At 38.8% G+C, this 16544-nt stretch overlaps 1 long non-coding RNA gene and 1 other non-coding gene across 7 annotated transcripts in view; both read left to right on the top strand.

Annotated features, from left to right (window-relative positions):
- LOC132593625 (uncharacterized) overlaps nt 1-16544 on the top strand; it is a 475128-nt gene that overhangs the window by 328367 nt on the left and 130217 nt on the right. For all 6 annotated transcript variants that reach the window (XR_009559337.1, XR_009559340.1, XR_009559339.1 and 3 more), the window contains exon 3: nt 7028-7115. This is a non-coding gene — a long non-coding RNA (uncharacterized lncRNA). The remainder of the gene's footprint in view (nt 1-7027; nt 7116-16544) is intronic.
- Nucleotides 5085-5192, top strand: LOC115845770 (U6 spliceosomal RNA). The gene has a single exon (XR_004036643.1). It is a non-coding gene; the product is annotated as a U6 spliceosomal RNA (small nuclear RNA).

The raw sequence follows: 16544 nt of genomic DNA on the forward strand, positions 1-16544 counted from the left end.
ACTAAAACCCTAATTTATCAGAAGGAAGGAAATAACAAAGATGAGAGCAAGCAGTAATAAAATAGAGATCAGAAAAACAACAGAAAAGATTAATGAAACTAAGAGTTGATTTTTGAAAAGAGAAGCAAAATTGACAAACTTTAGCTAGACTAAGGGGAAAAAAAGACAAATAAAATCAGAAATGAAAGAATAGACATTACAACTCATACCACAGAAATACAAAGGATCATAAGAAACTACTATTCCAGGGAGAGAGGGGTGGGAGAGGGATTGATTGGGAGTTTGGGATTAGCAGAAGCAAACTATTATATATACATATATATATGTGTGTGTGTGTGTGTGTGTATATACACGCACATACATATATATGTATATGTATATATATTATAATGGATAAACAACAAGGTCCTACTGTTTCCTGAATAAAGTACAGGGAACTTTATTCAATATCCTGTGATAAACCATAGTGGAGAAGAATACACACACACACACACACACACACACAAAAGTGTGTGTGTGTGTGTGTGTAATTGAATCACTTTGCTGTACAGCAGAAATTAACATAGTAAATCAACTATACTTCAATGAAATAAATTTTTTTAAAAAAAGAAACTATTATGAACAATTTTATGCCAAGAAAATGGACAACCTAGAAGAAATAGAAAAATTACTAGAAACATACAACCTGCCAAGACTAAATAATGCAAAAACAGAGAATTGGAACAGACCAATAATGAGTGAGGAGATTGAATCAGTAATCAAAAACCTCCCAACAAAGAAAAGGATCAGATGGTTTCGATAGTGAACTCAACCAAACATTTAAAAAATTAACATCAATCCTTCTAAAACTCTTCCCCAGAATTGAGGAGAAGGAGGGAACACTCCCAATCTCATTCTAGGAGGCCAGCTTTACATTGATACCAAAGCCAGATAAGGACACTGCAAGAAAAGAAAACTATACCAATATTCCTGATGAATAAAGATGCAAACATTCTCAAAAAATATTAACAAACTGAATTCAACAGCACATTGAAAAGATCGTACACCATGATTAAGGGGGATTTATCCCAGGAATGCAAAGATGGTTCAACATCTACAAATCAATCAATATTCCACCCCATTAGTAAAAAGAAAAATAAAAGCCATATGATCATCTCAGTAGATGCAGAGAAAACATTTGACAAAATTGAACATCCTCTTGGGACTTCCCTGGTGGTCCAGTGGTAAAGAATCCACCTTACAATGCAGGGGATGCGGGTTCGATCCCTGGTCAGGGAACTAAGATCCGACATGCCGCGGGGCAACTAAGCCCGCATGCCACAACTACTGAGCTCACATGCCTCAACTAGAGCCCACATGCTGCAAACTACAGAGCCCACACTCTCTGGAACCCATGCACTACAGCTTCAGAGCCCATGCACCCCAGAGCCTGTGTGCCACAACTAGAGAAGAGAAAACCTGCACACCACAACTAGAGAGAAGCCCGCACACCACAACAGAGAGCCCATGTGCTGCAATGAAGGACCCCACATGCCTCAACGAAGATCCTGCATGCCACAACTAAGACCTGACACAGCCAAAAATAAATAAAATAATTTGTTTTTAATTGAACATCCCCTCAATAAAAACTCTCTACACTAGGTATAGAAGGAACATATTTCAACATAATAAATGCTTTGGGCAAACCCACAGCTAACATCATACTCAGTGGTAAAATGTTTAAAGCTTTTCCTCTAAGATCAGGAACAAGAAAAGAATATCCATTCTCACCACTCCTGTTCAGCATAGTACTGGAAGTCCTAGCTAGAGCAATCAGGCAAGAAAAAGAAATAAAAAGCATCCAAATCAAAGAGGAAAAAGTAAAATTTTCTTTATTTGCAAATTATATGATCTTATATGTAGAAAATCTTAAAAGCGTCACCAAAAAATGTTAGAACTAATCAATGAATTCAGTAAAGTTGCAGGATACAAAATCAGCATACAGAAATCACTTGCATTTCTACACACTAACAATAAAGCATCTGAAAGAGAAATAAAAACAATCCCCATTCACAATAATATAAAAAATAATGGAATACTTAGGAATAAATTTAGCAAAGGAGATGAAAGATCTGTACACTGAAAACCATGAGACTTTGATGAAAGAAATTAAATAAGACACAAAAAATGGAAAGATATTCTGTACTCAAGGATTGGCAGAATTAATATTGTTTAAAATGGCCATACTACCCAAAGCCGTCTATAGAGTTAATGCAATCCCTATCAAAATTCTAATGGCATTTTTCACAGAAATAGAAAAAAAGATCCTAAAATTAGTATGAAACCACAGAAAACCCTGAATAGTCAAAGCAATCATAAGAAAGAAGAACATACTGGAAACATTACACTTCCTAATTTCAAACCTATAGTAATCCAAACAGTATGGTACTGGCATAAAAACAGACATATAGACCAATGGACCAGAAGAGAGAACCAGAAATAAATCCTAGCATATACAGTCCACTAATATTTCCCAAGGAAGCCATGAATACTCAATGGGTGAAGGATAGTCTCTTCAATAAATAGTGCTGGGAAAATTGGATAACCACATGTAGAAGAAAGAAATTGAACCCCTTACACCACTCACAAAAATTAACTCGAAATGGATTAAATACTTAAGCATACGACATGAAACAATAAAACTCCTACAAGAAAACATAAGAAAAACCTTCTTGAAATTGGTTTTGGCAGAAATTTTTTGTATGTAACACCAAAAGCACAAGCAACAAAAGCAAAAATTAATAAGTGGAACTACATCAAATTTCTGCACAGCAAAATAAATGCTTCTTTTCAACAAAATGAACACTAACAAAATGAAAAGGAAACCTGTGGAATGGGAGAAAATATTTGCAAATCATATCTAATAAGGGGTTAATATCTAAATAAAGTTCTCATACACCTCAATAGCAGAAAAAAATCTGATTAAAAATGGGCAGAGGAACTGAATAGACATTTTTCCAAAGAAGACAAGACCTACAAATGGCCAACAGATACATGAAAAGAAGCTCAACATCATTAATCAACAGAGAAATGCAAATCAAAACCACGATGAGCTATCACCACATTCCTGTTAGAATGGCTGTCACTGAAAAGACAGAAGATAAGTGTTGGTGAGGATGTGGAGAAAAGGAAACCCTTGTGCACTGTTGGTGGGAAAGTAAATTATTGCAGCCACTATGGAACACAGTATGGAGGTTTCTCAAGAAATTAAAAATAGAACTATCACCATATGATCCAGTGATTCCACTTCTGGGTATGTATCCAAAGGAAGTGAAAACAGGATCTTGAAGGGATATCTTCACTCCCATGTTCATTGGAGCATTATTAACAGTAGCCAAGATATGGAAACAATCCAAGTGTCCCTCAAGGGATGAGTTGATAAAGAAGTTGTAGTATACATATATACAATGGAAAAATACTCACTTACGAGAAAGAAGGAAATGCTACTATTTGAGATAATATGAATGGACCTTGAGAACATTATGCTAAGTGAAATAAGTCAGAGAAAGACAAATGCTGCATGATAACACTTATGTGGAATCTAAAAAAGCCAAACTCATAGAAACAGAGAGTAGAGTGGTGGTTACCAAGGGCTGAGAGGTAGGAGAAATGGGGAGATGTTAGTCAAGAGTACTGTTTTATGCCTGTCTCAACCTATCAGTAACTAGTGTTGTTGCTGGACCCTTGTGGTTCTTATCATGATTGTAATATGCCCTCAGCAATAACCAACAGGAAACTTTGGAAAAAAGGTTATTATTCAAAGGTTCTGGAAATTACACATTACACCTCGGGCCACACGGTGAAGTCAGGGGTAGAGAAAGAGAGGCAGCAGGCCTAGGGTTCTGCTTTTATTGGGATCAAGTATGGGGACCTAGGGTTTCAAGGGTCTTCTTTTTATTGGTGAATTTAAAACACAGAATGGGAATTTAAAACATGGTATTATGGAATAATAATATTTTGTTATTATGGAATAGTTCTTTATCTGATTGTGGCAGTGTATGTTACAATTCATAGAAATGTATATTCCCCCCAAAAAGTCAGTTTTATTATGTAATAATTTTTAATGAAAAATAAAGTGCAGGCTTTACAGACAGACTTCCTAGGTTTGAATCACGTACTAGCTCTTTATCTTGAGATATGTTACTTAATCTCCCTATTTCCTAATTTCCTCATAAAAATAATGGGAATAATAGTGACAGCACCCTCATAGGTTTGAAGTGAACATTAAATGGGGTAAAACATATAAGCATTTAGAACAACCCCTGGTATATAGTAAGTGCTCAATAAATATTAGCAATCATTATTAGTACACATATACATTATGTGGGATTGTTTCATGCTGTGTAATTTTAAAAGAGTATTTTCAACAATTCAGGTGTTCCTTAGTTGATGAGTAGATAAACAAATGTGGTCTAGCAATACAATGAAATAGTATTCAGAAGTAAAAAGGAAGTAAATACTGACCCATGCTACAATATGGGCAAACCTTGAAAACATGCTAAGTGAAAGAAGCCAGACACGAAAGGTCACATATTGTATGATTCCACTTATATGAAATATCCAAAATAGGCAAATAACTAGAGACTTAAAGTCAATTAGTGATTGCCAGGGGATGGGTGAAAGAGAATTGGGACTGACTGACTGCTAATAGGTATGGGGTTATTTTTTTTGGAATGACAGAAATGTTCTGGAATAGGTAATGGTGATGGTTGCTCAACTCTGTAAATATACTAAAAACCACTGAATTGTATACTTTAAAGTGTGAACTTTATAGTATGTGAATTATGTCTCGATAAAGCTGTTATTTTTTTAAAGCTCTGAAACAAAGGAGGCTGGGGCAGTTGGGGGCAGCCTAGCCTGGCTCTTTATCTAGTCATGTGGCTGGCAAGGTGTTTATAAGAGATAGCTGTCTTTGAAGTGGATGCCTCTTTGAAGTGGCTCCCTTGGCAATCAAAGCTTAAGTCAGACACTTGCATCACAAAAAGAAAAACCAACTGTCAGGGTTTATGCTACAGGTGCAAACTGTCCCTCATAAGATAAATAAGGTGCTCTCTTCCGGCAGCACATATACTAAAATTGGAATGATACAGAGAAGATTAGCATGGCCCCTGCACGAGGATGACACACACATTCATGAAGCATTCCATATTTTTCATCCACATTTGTCAGACTCAAAATCCCAGTATTTTCTAGTATACCTTGACTATAAATTAAAAATTGTTAAAATAAATGATTTTATGGCATTATATTATGTTAGTAATTTGTTAGTTTATATCAGATATTTATGGTAACTCTAATATCTTTATTTTTACAACTTTATTGGAGTATAATTGCTTTACAATGGTATGTTAGTTTCTGCTTTATAACAAAGTGAATCAGTTATACATATACATATGTTCCCATATCTCTTCCCTCTTGCATCTCCCTCCCTCCCTCCCACCCTCCCTAACCCACCCCTCCAGGCGATCACAAAGCACCGAGCTGATCTCCCTGTGCTATGCAGCTGCTTCCCACTAGCTATCTACCTTACGTTTGCTAGTGTATATATGTCCATGCCTCTCTCTCGCTTTGTCACAGCTTACCCTTCTCCCTGATGGCTATTGTAAATCATGTAGAAATTAAATTTGAGTTATGAATTACCGCTTTGCAAATTCAGTTGTGGATATTATAAATCTATAAAGTATAAATTCATGTAAGTAGGGGCTTCCCTGGTGGCCCAGTGGTTGGGAGTCCGCCTGCCAATGCAGGGGACACGGGTTTGTGCCCCAGTCTGGGAGGATCCCATATGCCGCAGAGTGGCTGGGCCCGTGAGCCATGGCCGCTGAGCCTGTGCATCCGGAGCCTGTGCTCTGCAACGGGAGAGGCCACAACAGTGAGAGGCCCGCGTACCGCAAAAGAAAAAAAAAAAAAAAAAATTCATATAAGTAATAAACTAACGCTACCTTAATATGCATATGGAAAGAGTTAAATAATAAATTTCTTAGAACTAAAAAAAAAAAATGAGATAAATAAGTTCGAGGGAATCTAATGTACAGCATGCTGATTATCATTAATAACACTGTATTATATACCTGAAAGTTGCTAAGAGAGTAAGTCTTAAATGTTCTCATCACAAAAAAGAAATGGTAATGATGTGATGGAAGTGTTAACTAACACTATGGTGGTAATCATTTTGCAATATATAAGTATATCAAATCAACACACTGAACACCTTAAACTTATACAACATTAATGTCAATCATATCTCAGTAAAGCTGGAAGAGATCTTTTTAATTAAAAAAATCACTGTTTTATAAATTAGCTCATTTTATTCTCACAGCAACTTTATGAGAAAGACACCATTACTATCCATGTTTTATAGGTAAGGACACTAAGTTCAGAGAATTTGAAAAACTTTCCCAAGGTCATACATACTAAAAAGGGAAAGAAATGGGATTCAAACCCAGGAAGTCTGACTCCACAAACCATACTCTCAACACATTCTACTGTTCTGTTTTCAAATATTCTGGAACTAAGTGCTTTTCAGAACTTTAGACTTTCTAGCCAGACAATGTCAAAACTCCAAAATGGCATTGATAAGCCCTTAAAGGAAAACATACCTGACCAGAATCCTAGGGATGAGGGAGGTGACTCATCATCTCTAGGTAACTGAGTGGGAAAGACACCGAAACTTCTTGAAACATTATAATACACATCCCCCACTGTGACACCTCACCTCACCCAATACCTCTTGCTGAAACCCCAGAAGTTAAGGGCAGGCACCTGGAAAAGCCTCAAGGGACCTAGGGAAGTCTGGCTTCCAGTGTTGAGGCAGACTCTACTTCCAACACGGGTAGCTGCCCCACTTTAGGACCACCATACCTGCTGCTTCCTGGCCTTAGATCTGAGAGGTAGGAAAAACATAAAATCTTCATACACTGAGCACACACTTCATAGGGAGAAGCAAAGTTCAGATCAAAATAGCTGACTTGGCTTTCTTATTTTCCAGAGCTGCCTGAAATGTATCTCATGAGGAATTCAGCCATCTCTGAAGGACTTCTTTGGGAAGAGAGTGAGTCAAGACCTCCAGAAGCCAGGTAGGGTGATCCATCATCTCGGTTTGCCAGGGACTGGGGGACTTCTAGGGACACGGACTTCGATTGCTAAAACCAGGACAGTTGATCACCCTTCACTCTTGTTAGGGTCAGCAAGGACCCCTAGGATTCTTCTGCATTCCAGCACATTCCATTCATGCCAAGCTGTGCTACTCACAGATACAGAGGCATCCAAATGTGTTTTCTGATGGTGAGCATTTTATTTTGACTCCCCCTTCAGCTATTCCTGCTGTAACCCCAGCACCCATTTCCTTAGAATGGCTCCTTTATTCACTGAGCTGGGCTGCTTAAATAAGATGGGATTATTTTCACTAGTTGGTGCCTCCCAGCCAGAGGGGATGTAAAGCTTCCTGGCTTGTTTAGAATTTAACCCCATCTCTTTGAGCTGCTGACTTTCTGAACTGGTCACCAGATAGTCTGCTATCAACCTGGGATAAAGATGCCAGACATGAATAATGATGCATTTCACCATTTTAAAACTTCTCAGTTACAAAGCAGTAGCTGGAACTGGCCCCGATGAAGAGTTTTGACTAATTGTTTTTCATTAAGTTTTTCAATCCCTTACATAATCAGCTTCTCAGAAGCACGTGTCTTGTGGGCAGGACCACCCAATGTTCCCTTGGAAACCTGAAGACGGGGTACCTTAGTGCATGAGCATTTAGAGTGCAGTCAGTCCCATTTAAAATTCCCCATTATAAGTAAAGCTAAGCATGTAGTGACAGGCACAGCCCTTGCTTATAAGAGATGGTGCAGTCTAATTAAGGAACTGCACACACACACACACTCCTGCAAGCCCCAGGGATTACAGATGTCAGGAGCTGTTAGTACAGAAACTCATTTCTGACAGAGGAGGAGGGGAACCAGGTGTGAGTTCAAGCACCAAAGTCTCTGCCAACTGCAGCAGTTCCCTTCCAAATTGACCTCCTGACTTTGTGTCTTCTACACTTTGGGAAGGCATCTGGATGCCCTGGGGTTGTCCCATGTGGAGGACTGAGTGACTCAGCCTTGGAAAGTGTGTGCAACCCCCCCGCTTCTCCTCTACTCTGCTCACATCCACCCATGCAGTTCAGCCCCAGGGACATTGCTGCTCTTCTGTCTGGCAAAGGTGCCTGCTGGAGGCCCATGGTCTCTGATTCCTGTGATAATCTCTAGGTCTATCCATGTTGCTGCAAATGGCATTATTTCATTCTTTTTTATGGCTGAGTAATATTCCATTGTATATATGTACCTCATCTTCTTTATCCATTCCTCTGTCGATGGGCATCTAGATTGCTTCCATGTCTTGGCTATTGTAAATAGTGCTTCAGTGAACATTGGGGTGCATGTATCCTTTCAGATTATGGATTTATCTGGATATATGCCCAGGAGTCAGTGTGCTGGATCATATGGTAGCTCTATTTTTAGTTTTTAAAGGAACCTCCATACTATTCTCCATAATGGCTATACCAATTTACATTACCACCAACAGTATAGGAAGGTTCCCTTTTCTCCACAGCCTCTCCAGCATTTATTGTTTGTAGACAGTCATTCTTAAATTTTAGCTTTCAGAAGATCCCTTGGAAGGATTTTAAAACACAAAGTAGGTCCAGGTGTGGGACCAGAGAATTTGCATTTTTAACAAGTTCACAGGTGGAGCCCATGGGTTCCAGAACCACACTTTAAAAGGCATGGGTCTACAGGAAATAATCCATGTAACAATAAGTTCCTTCTGCAGACCCAGCCCACACAGAAATTGTTGTGAAGTGTCATATACCAACACACCCAGATGGTTGTTGGAAAAAGAGGGATGGAAACTCACAACCAACATTCAATCAACTAACTACCAAGTACTTCTTACACAGCTACCATGTGTAAAACTAGGTCCTAAATTCTGTAAAGATTAAAAAGAAATGTCAAATTTAAATTGGAAAAATCTTTCTAGAGGCCATTTAGTCAATATATATAAAAAGCCTTAAAGCTTGCCACTTTTTCACCAAGCAATTCTGTCTAGGAATTTATCACAAGAAAATAATTTAAAATGCTGACAAAGATTAAACTAAGGAAATGTTTACTGAAGCTTTTTTAAAGTGAAAAGGTGAAAATCTGATCAACAAACATAAATGTAAATAACAAATACATTATATTCTCTCTCATGCACATTGTCTCCCTCCCTCCCTCCCTCCGTCCCTCCCTCCCTCCCTCTCTCTCTCTCTCTCTCTCTCTCATACACACACACACACACACGCACACACATACACATGCACAGGCACACTTCCTCCCATGTTTCTCTGGACCAATGGTTCTCAGAATGTCTCGTCACATTTTGAGATTTTTTTTTTTTTTTTGCGGTACGTGGGCCTCTCACTGTTGTGGCCTCTCCCATTGCGGAGCACAGGCTCCGGACGCGCAGGCTCAGCGGCCATGGCTCACGGGCCCAGCCGCTCCGCGGCATGTGGGATCTTCCCGGACCGGGGCACGAACCCGCGTCCCCTGCATTGGCAGGAGGACTCTCAACCACTGCGCCACCAGGGAAGCCCACATTTTGAGATTTTTAAATGTCTTTACTTGTCACAGCTCAGGAGAAGGCGTGCTAATAGCATCTAGTGAATAAAAGCCAGGAATGCTGCTAAATATCCCACAATGCACAGGATGGCTCTCACAACAAAGAATCGTCTGGCCCAAAGGATCAGTAGTGCCGACCATGAGAAACCCTGATCTAGCCTCACTTGCCAGAAGAGTCTAGTAGAGCCACATTGACTATGATGACTATTTCATAGAATCAGGCCCCCGCTACATAGTGAAGGGCTTTATTCCCCTCAGAGTCTCATGCTGTTATTTCTGTGTCTCAGGGACTGTCTCAAGCGAATTCGTGCATGGTTCAGGTAGGCTTTCTCCCTCAGCTTCTGCCCGTGTTGTGGCAGCTCAGAGAGAAATCTCTTGGGAGCAGCCACTCACCTCGCACAGCTGCTCATGCCCCCCCCCCAGGGGATGATGATGAGGCCTAGTGCACCACCGTCTGGTGCCCCCATAGCTGGCTGATGCTGTCCTCAGTGTCAACATGGCCTTAGCTCTGTAGAGTCTAGTTACCTGGAAACCAAAGCACTGCCATTGGTCGGTCTCGCACAACACCCTATGAGAAGAGTTCCTTTGGCTTCTGCCTGCAGCAGCTCTCCAATACAAGCCTGTGGGGCCTGGCCAGCAGATGAAGACCTGGAAGAAGACTGCATTATCCTCTCATATCTCAGGTACCTAAGCCAACCACTTTTCTCCTCCTATGGACAAAATTCTGCAAGCAAATAAACATTTGCAAATCGATAAACACACACGAAGAGTAAATACTGTGAGTTCAGAGAAAGAGACAGTTATTCCAGTTGACATTCTCCATGGCAGCCTGGAGAGTCCCCTCGCCACCAGCCACATGGGCCAAGCTAATTCCCGTTCCTTTGCCTTAGCTTGTCCTCCAACAGAAGATCTCCCTACCTCCTTTCTGCCTATGTAAATCTTGCTATCTTTTAAGACCTGGTTCTCATCTCTTCCAGGAAGTTTTCAAAATCAGCTTGAATGATTTTCGCTGTAGGTAGTAGAATGTTTAAAACAATTAGTGGTCTTATTATTTCACATAAAAAGAAGCATGAAACTAAAGAGTTCCCGAGTCGAGAAATTCAACAATTCAGTGGTTTCTCTCCAATTCTCTTGATTTTGTCTCATGATCACAATATGGCTGTCACAGCATCTTATCATCATGAAAATATCAAAAGACAGGAAGTAAACAGGAGGTTCCCTGCCTCTCCCTTGCCTGGGGTGTAAGAAGGAATTTGATTAGAAGCCTTTTTCTTTCTTTTCAGGGAGGAAATTCTTTCCCACAAGTCCCCAACAGATTTATCTTTATATTTCATTGGCCAAAACTAAGCCAGTCATTGAGATGATGGTGATTGCTTCAGACATACCATGGGTCATTCCTTGGGCCTGGAGGAGGGACCCATCTTACCTTAGTGCATTGCTGCTCAATGAAAAGAAAAGCACAGGTGCTTTGGGAGTACACAGAAGGAGACTGGCCAGGCCCTTTAGAATGCAGAGTAGGACCATACTATCTTGGATGCTACACATAGTAGCAGCAGAATTATTTGAACCTGTTGATGACAGAACATATCAAGAGAGATACATATTTAAGACCAACAAGTTCTCCTTTCTTTCCCATCATGCAAGAAGCTCAGTGAAAGTTGCCACAATAGAGAGAATATTGAGAGTTAACATTGAGTTAATATTGAGAATAGTGACAGTTAACAAACTTAGATTTGAGTTCCACTCCTGACACTGATGAATGACCTTGGACAAGTCATTTACTCTCTCTGAGTCTTAATTTTTGTCACTTCTGGCAGTCTGTTATTCTTAAATACAGAAACTGGCACCTTGGGAAAGCTGGAAGCTGAAAACAAAAGTGTCTCTCATGGGCTGTCCCCCACTCAACCCTTCACCCTTCCTCAGCCTCATCCATAATGGGATATTACCATGAACCACGGTCATGTCTATTCAGAGTTCCAGCAGAAGCTGGACACTCAACATTGAAACACTGAATCCTGGCCCTTAGGTACATTGAACATAGCAGCAAGGGCCAGCCAAGAGTAGAAATATTTAGAATGTCAAAGTCACCAAACTCAAGAAAAGGATCCTATTCAGGGCATTGGGATTTTTTTTTGAAGACTTCGTCTTTTTTAGGGTAGTTTTAGGTTCACAACAAAATCGATAGGAAGGTTAGAGATTTCCCATATCCCTCCTGCCCTCACACATGAAGAGCCTCCCTGATCATCAAGATCACTCCCCAGAATAGCGCATTTGTTATTAATGATAAGCCTACATTGACACATCGTTATCACCCAAAGTCTACCGATTACCTTAGAGTATACTTTGCTGTTGTACATTCTGTGGGTTTGGAAGAATATATTATGACATGTAGTCATCATTATAATATCATGTAAAGTATTTTTACTGCCCTAAAGATTCTCTGTGCTCCACCTGTGTATCGCTCTTGTCTCTCCCCCACCTCTGGCAGCCACTGATCTTTTTATGGTCTCCATAGTTTTGACTCTTCCAGAAAGTCATATAGTTGGAATCATATAGTATGTAGCCTTTTCAAATTGGCTTATTTCACTTAGTAATATGCATTTAAGTTTCCTACATGTCTTTTCATGGCTATAGCTCTTTTTTATGAGAATTGTTAGGATTTACTCTCTTAATAACTTTCATATATAGATCATACAGTGGTGATGACTATAGTTACCACATTGTACATTACATCCCTAGTACTTATTTATTAGTACTGGGGGGATCTTATAAATGGAAGTTTGTACGTTTTGACCACCTTCCTTCAATTCCCACTCCTGCAACCCCTGCCTCTGGTAGCCATAAATCTCATTTCTTTTGCTACGAGTTCTTAAAATTTTAATTAGATGCTACATGTAAGAGAGACCATACGATATTTGTCTTTCTCTGTCTGATTTATTTCACTTAGCATAATGCACTAAAGCTTCTTCCATGTTGTTGCAAATGATGGGATTTCCTCATTTTGTAGCTGAATAATATTTCATTGTATGTATAAAACAATTTCTTAATCCATTTATCCATCAGTGGACACTTAGGTTGCTTCCATGTAATGGCTGTTGTAAATAATGCTGCTATGAAGATGGGGATGTAAATATCTTTTTGAGTTAGCTTTCTTTTCCTTTGGACATATGCCCAGAAGTGGGATTTCTGGATTATATGGTAGTTTTATTTTTAACTTTTGAGGATCCTCCATACTGTTTTTCATAGCAGCTGCACTAGTTTACAACAGTGCACAAGGGTTTTTTCTCTTGTCTTTTTCTCTTGTCTTTTTGATGATGGGCATTCTAATAGGCATGAGGTGATATCTCATTGTGGTTTTGACTGGCATTTCCCTAATTACTAGTGATGGTGAGCATCTTTTCATGTATCTGTGAACTATTCACCTATCTTCTTTGGAAAAATGTTGTTTAGGTATTTTTACCCTATTTTAATTGAATTATTAGGTTTTCTGCTGATGTTATTTGAGTTCTTGATATATTTTAGATATTAATCTCTTATAAGATATGTGATTTTTTATGCTTTTGTTGCTTGTACTTTAGAAATCATATCCAATAAAATCATTGACAAGATCCATGTCAAGGAGCTTTTTTCCTATATTTTCTTCTGGGAGTTTCATGGCTTCAGTTTCAGGTCTTATATTTAAGTCTTTAATCCATTTTGAGCTAATTTTTGTGAGTTTCATTTTTTGACATATGAATATCCAATTTTGAGGACCATTTATTTATTAAAGTCTTTTTTCCATTGAGAATCCTTGGATTCCTTGTCAAATATTCGTTGATGTATGTTTGGGTTAACTTGCGGGTTCTCAATCCTGTTCCATTGATTTATTTTTTATAAATAAGGTCCTGTTTTTATCCAGGACCATACTCTTTTGATTTCTATACCTAAAGAGCATAGCTTGAAATCAAGAAGAGTGATGCCTCCTGCTTTGTTCTTTTTCAGGATTGCTTTGGCTGCTCTGGGTCTCTATAGTTCTCTATATAATTTAGGATTGTTTCTTCTACTTATGTAGAGTATGCCATTGGAATCTCAATAGGTATTACATCGAATCCATAGGTGGCTTTGGGTAATATGGACATTTTAACAGTACTAATTCTTCCAATTCATGAATCCAGTATACCTTTCCACTTTTGTGTTTGCTTTGATTTCTTTCTTTTTTAATTTTACATCTTTATTGGAGTATAATTGCTTTACAATGGTGTGTTAGTTTCTGCTTTATAACAAAGTGAATCCATTATACATATACATATGTCCCCATATCTCTTCCCTCTTGTGTCTCCCTCCCTCCAACCCTCCCTATCACACCCATCTAGGTGGTCACAAAGCACCTAGTTGATCTCCCTGTGCTATGCGGCTGCTTCCCACTAGCTATCTATTTTACGTTTGGTAGTGTATATATGTCCATGCCACTCTCTCACTTTGTCACAGCATACCCTTCCCCCTCCCCATATCCTCAGGTCCATTCTCTAGTAGGTCTGTGTCTTTATTCATGTCTTACCCCTAGGTTCTTCATGACATTTTTTTTTTCTTGGATTCCATATATAAATGTTAGCATACAGTATTTGTCTTTCCCTTTCTGACTTACTTCACTCTGTATGACAGACTCTAGGTCCATCAACCTCACTACAAATAACTCAATTTTGTTTCTTTTTATGGCTGAGTATTATTCCATTGTATATATGTTCCACATCTTCTTTATCCATTCATCCGATGATGGACACTTAGGTTGTTTCCATCTTCTGGCTATTGTAAATAGAGCTGCAATGAACATTTTGGTACATGACTCTTTTTGAATTAATGGTTTTCTCAGGGTATATGCCCAGTAGTGGGATTGCTGGGTCATATGGTAGTTCTTTTTGTAGTTTTTTAAGGAACCTCCATACTGTTCTCCATAGTGGCTGAACCAATTCACATTCCCACCAGCAGTGCAAGAGTGTTCCCTTTTCTCCACACCCTCTCCAGCATTTATTGTTTCTAGATTTTTTGATGATGGCCATTCAGACTGGTGTGAGATGATATCTCATTGTAGTTTTGATTTGCATTTCTCTAATGATTAATGATGTTGACCATTCTTGCATGTGTTTGTTGGCACTCAGTATATCTTCTTTGGAGAAATGTCTATTTAGGTCTTCTGCCCATTTTTGGATTGGGTTGTTTGTTGCTTTGTTATTGAGCTGCATGAGCTGCTTGTAAATTTTGGAGATTAATCCTTCATTTGCTTAATTAATTGCTTAATTTGCTTCATTTGCAAATATTTTCTCCCATTCTGAGGGTTGTCTTTTGGTCTTGTTTATGGTTTCCTTTGCTGTGCAAAAGCTTTGAAGTTTCATTAGGTACCATTTGTTTATTTTTATTTTTATTTCCATTTCTCTAGGAGGTGGGTCAAAAAGGATCTTGCTGTGAGTTATGTCATAGAGTGTTCTGCCTATGTTTTCCTCTAAGAGTTTGATAGTTTCTGGCCTTACATTTAGGCCTTTAATCCATTTTGAGCTTATTTTTGTGTATGGTGTTAGGGAGTGTTCTAATCTCATACTTTTACATGTACCTGTCCAGTTTTCCCAGCACCAGTTATTGAAGAGGCTGTCCTTTCTCCACTGTACATTCCTGCCTCCTTTATCGAAGATAAGGTGACCATATGTGCGTGGGTTTATATCTGGGCTTTCTATCCTGTTCCATTGATCTATATTTCTGTTTTTGTGCCAGTACCATACTGTCTTCATTACTGTAGCTTTGTAGTATAGTCTGAAGTCAGGGAGCCGGATTCCTCCAGCTCCGTTTTTCATTCTCAAGATTGCTTTGGCTATTCGGGGTCTTTTGTGTTTCCATACAAATTGTGAAATTTTTTGTTCTAGTTCTGTGAAAAATGCCAGTGGTAGTTTGATAGGGATTGCATTGAATCTGTAGATTGCTTTGGGTAGTAGAGTCATTTTCACAACGTTGATTCTTCCTATCCAAGAACATGGTATATCTCTCCATCTATTTGTATCATCTTTAATTTCTTTCATCAGAGTCTTATAACTTTCTGCATACAAGTCTTTTGTCTCCTTAGGTAGGTTTATTCCTAGATATTTTATTCTTTTTGTTGCAATGGTAAATGGGAGTGTTTTCTTGATTTCACTTTCAGATTTTTCAACATTAGTGTATAGGAATGCCAGAGATTTCTGTGCATTAATTTTGTATCCTGCTACTTTACTAAATTCATTGATTAGCGCCAGTAGTTTTCTGGTAGCATCTTTACGATTCTCTATGTATAGTATCATGTCATCTGCAAACAGTGACAGCTTTACTTCTTTTCCGATTTGGATTCCTTTTATTTCCTTTTCTTCTCTGATTGCTGTGGCTAAAACTTCCAAAACTATGTTGAATAAGAGTGGTGAGAGTGGGCAACCTTGTCTTGTTCCTGATCTTAGTGGAAATGCTTTCAGTTTTTCACCATTGAGGATGACGTTGGCTGTGGGTTTGTCATATATGGCCTTTATTATGTTGAGGAAGTTTCCCTCTATGCCTACTTTCTGGAGGGTTTTTATCATAAATGGATGTTGAATTTTGTCAAAAGTTTCTCTGCATCTGTTGAGATGACCATATGGTTTTTCTCCTTCAGTTTGTTAATATGGTGTATCACATTGATTGATTTGGGAATATTGCAGAATCCTTGCATTCCTGGAATAAAACCCCACCTGATCATGGTGTATGATCCTCTTAATGTGCTGTTGGATTCTGTTTGCTAGTATTTTGCTGAGGAATTTTGCATCTATGTTCATCAGTGATATTGGCCTGTAGTTTTCTTTCTTTGTGACATCCTTGTCTGGTTTTGGTATCAGGGTGATGGTG

The sequence above is a fragment of the Globicephala melas genome, chromosome 16 (genome assembly GCF_963455315.2).
Source record: "Globicephala melas chromosome 16, mGloMel1.2, whole genome shotgun sequence".
NCBI classification, from domain to species: Eukaryota; Metazoa; Chordata; class Mammalia; order Artiodactyla; family Delphinidae; genus Globicephala; species Globicephala melas.